The following is a 4056-nucleotide window of genomic DNA, read 5'->3' on the forward strand; positions in this document are numbered from 1 at the left end:
TCTGAAGCTGTGTGTCAGTCAAATATTGCTGCAAAATGCTCACAATCTCAGTCTCGGTGTGGGGGCTAATCTCGTTGTGGAAATAATCAACTGGTTGTATATAGAAGTCCCCAACCTTGCATAAAAAAAATAACAAGAAATAGATCAGGAACAAAAACTATACTAAAACATTCTATAAAAATATATAAATAAGTATAGCAGAACTTGTATAAAGATGTATAAACAGTTGTATAACTTTGTATAAAATTGTATAAGCATGTATAAATTACTAGCAACACAGGGAATACCTTCAACTTAGCTTTTCTCCCATTCAATTTGGAGAGAATAGCAAACCTTTGTTCTTTCGATAAGGAATCAAGGCCACTATCACCATCATCCTTGATCTTTCTCCTTTTCGGTTTAACATTGCGGCCTACATCATCTTCGTTAACCAAATCAACTTTCAGCTTTTCTTTTAATTTTTGAGGTCTCCCACATTTCTTACTCCGTATTCTAACAATGTTAACCGGAGTAGGAGTATTACTTGTTTGCGACCGAGTCACTCGAGTGCTCCCTTGTTGCAACTTTTTTGGAGGAGGAGGAGACTCAAAATCATCATCATCGGGATCCCGGACATGCGTTTTCGCTTCAGAAGAAGGTGGTGAGGGCAAGTCACTCGATTAGTTTAACTAGGAGTGGGAGTATTCTCGTTTGCGAACGAGTCATCCGACTGCTCTCTTGTTGCGAATTTTTAGGAGGAGCAGGAGACTCAAAATCATTACAATGTGGCGCCTGGACATTTACATTAGATTCAGAATCAGGAGGGCAACTCCCTCAATCTTTTCGCATAATCTAACTTAACGCCTTTTCCAGCAATCTTCATTTTGCTTTTAGAAGCAGCTACTTTTGAGCGCATTTTCTACAATAAACCAAACAACCAAAGCTTTAACAAAATTGAAGACAACAGAAGAAAAAACAAAATTAAACTAGTAACAAACTACAAAGGTTAAACCAAAATTAAAGGACCATAGAACAACAAAGACAGAGGACCAATTTTACCCAAATTAGTAAACAAAAAATACAAAAAAATAAAAAATTACTACCGTAAAAGTCGAAATAACAGAGCATGCAAACTAAAACATCAAGTTTAATCCTAGAACGAAGATAGATGGAACACAAAATCAAACGAAAAACACAGCAACATTGTAAGAAAATAGGCATAATCAGAAAAAGCAAAAAAATTAAAAATAAAACAAAATTCAAAACCAAAACTGTGGTAAAAGCATAGAATGAAACAGAAATTACCTGAAATTAAGATTAAAAGCTCGAAAAATTAGTTGAACCCAACAATGGAGGTCGGTTATCGTCTGAGAAAGGCCTGAGAAAGAGAGTCTGAGAAAAACGTGAGGAAAAGAGAGAAAGAGAAACAAAGAAATTGAAATTTAAAATATTAAAACAGTTATTTTGAGTTGTGGGCTACCGGGTGTAAAGTAAATTTCATAAAATATACAACATGGGCTAATCCTGGTAAAGGCTTAAAATATGGGCTATTTTCGAGTGGGCTGTCTGGCCCAAGTGATATATGGTGTAACTTTGTCAAATTTCAAATGGATGAACTTCCATGTCCGCATGCTTGGGCGGTTTTGAGGAACCAGCAGCTGAAACCTGGCCAGTATTGCTCTTTTTTACTACAAGAAGGATAAACTCCTTAGAACTTATGAATTTCCAGTGAATCCGATGCCAGATGAGAGTCTATGGGTAATCCAAACAGAGGTGATGGAAGATATGGTCCTACCAGCTAAATGGAGAAGGAATGCGGGAAGTCCAAGAAAGGAAAGACTCAAACCTGCTTCAGAAAAAGAGTCTAAGAGGGCGTTTTCATGTTCTGTGTGTGGACAAGGTGGTCACAATAGAAAAACATGTAGGAATCAACCAAAATAGATAGTTGAAAACATAACACTTCCTATTACATTTGTTGTCATGTTGAGTAGTTAAGTTTCACAAAGAATAGAGTTACAAATGTTGAGTAGTTAAGTCTCACAAGTAATTGAATTACAAATGTCAGTAAAGATTTACAACTTACGCTATATATTGCAATTGTGTTAAATATGTTTCATTATACATGTTTTGATTATCCAATAATAGTGTGTTGTTGTTTTTAATGGTGCTAAATATATTGATACATTGTACAAATACAAAACAGAACTGCTGGTATTATATGTATACAGATGTATAAATGAGAGAATAAGTTTGTATAAATATGTATAAACCCTGCTACAACAACAAAACTGCAACCATAGTGAAAATACATACTTTGTTAAAGAACAAAAGCAACTGATATATTCATTAAATGTAATTCATTCACAGCCACAATGTGTAATGACTACCGCAAATTACACAAAAATAAAAACATCTATAAAATCCTTTAATGCTATCTCACAAGTAGCAGAATAGTACTTAGACAAAACTAGGCAACAACTCCTGATACATAGAAAAACTACAGTAAAATGGAAAAAACAGAACTACTTTCTCGGTCGCCCCTCTTCCTCTTGTTGAAAAGTCTCCCTGTGATTTCATCACCACTAATTGCACCGGACTGTTGTTTTTTCCTTCCATAATCCCACAACAGAGATCCCCACCTGGTGCGAAGTGTCTCAATGTCAAAATTATCTTTTCGAATTTCCTTACCAAGGATGAAATACTCAGCAAAGCCAGCAACAAAAGCACCACAATCACTGTAATTAAAAAGAAAAAAATCAGATTCAAATTGGTAAACTAATAGTAAAATAGTAAAACAATTGAGATTAACCTACCATTTGATCTGTTGGGGAACATTATTAACCAGATTAATCTGCAAAGCATTAGAATGGGATTTATCGGTATATGCACCATTGTTCCAATCAATGCCCTTCTTCTCGACATAAAAATCAGAACTCTTCAAGAAGTAAGGTATTAGAATTGCATAAGGTAATGCAGCATCCAAAACAAGTCTATCATTAATAGATCCACGATTAGAATCATAGATGTGGATGCACCTATCTATGAAGGTAAACACCCCCAAAACCCAATGGCCCAATTTTGCTCTTCCGCGCTTCACATAGATAGGGAATAAGACGTGGTCAACAGTGTGCCACGGGACATTTGCATCACAATAATATCCTCTAATTTCCTCTTCTATCTCATGCCCTTCAGGAATCACTAAAGGATCTTGATTCACTTTGAAAACTTTATACAGGGAGTTGATTTTGTTACCAAAGGCAAAGTCGGTTGTAGTAAACCGCATGGCAACACTCGGCCCATATTTTCCCCTCTTCCTCAAATAATAAAAGAGGATATCCAAGTGCTGAAACAAGAAATAAAACAGAACAACCATCACTACCAGATATTTTAAATATAAAAATTTATACACTATTATACAGAGGTATACATATTTATACAAGGTTATACAATCTTATACAATGTTATACAATCTTATATTGTGATTATACAAGGCTATGTATACACTATGGGGGTCTCAAATAATAAAGATATGCAACAAATAAAAAAAGGCATTAGAACATAAATTTATTAAATACCGTGTCAATGAAAGGTCGACCACAATATGCAAGTGAGTGGAACCAATCCTTCGTGGTCACATTACACGAGCCAAAAGTAAAAGCTTCCGCAAGCTTATTTACTTCATCGGGATATATATTTTTGGCACTTCAAATCACAACAAATAAAAAGTAATCAGAACTACATTCATTGACAAGTATAAAATCAGAACATGAAAGATTAAAGAAAGTGAAGATACCTTCGCCTCATATCCNCGATTGTGAAAGGATGCTTGATATCAAAAATGAGCTTGGACGCCGATCCTGAAGCCCCCGAATCAAAAACTGGCAAATATGGAGATTTGGCATATTTTCCTGGTATTTTCTGTCGAACTGACTTTTCAGGAGAAATGAAATCATCTTCTACGTCTATGATGGATTGTTTGTGAAGCAGAATTTGGGACATCTGTAGCGCAGCTAAATCTTCATCGCCAATATCGTCCCAAAATGTGTCACCCTTGACATCACCTGCTGACCCTTAGAC

Source organism: Nicotiana attenuata, unplaced genomic scaffold, assembly GCF_001879085.1.
Source record: "Nicotiana attenuata strain UT unplaced genomic scaffold, NIATTr2, whole genome shotgun sequence".
Lineage (NCBI taxonomy): Eukaryota > Viridiplantae > Streptophyta > Magnoliopsida > Solanales > Solanaceae > Nicotiana > Nicotiana attenuata.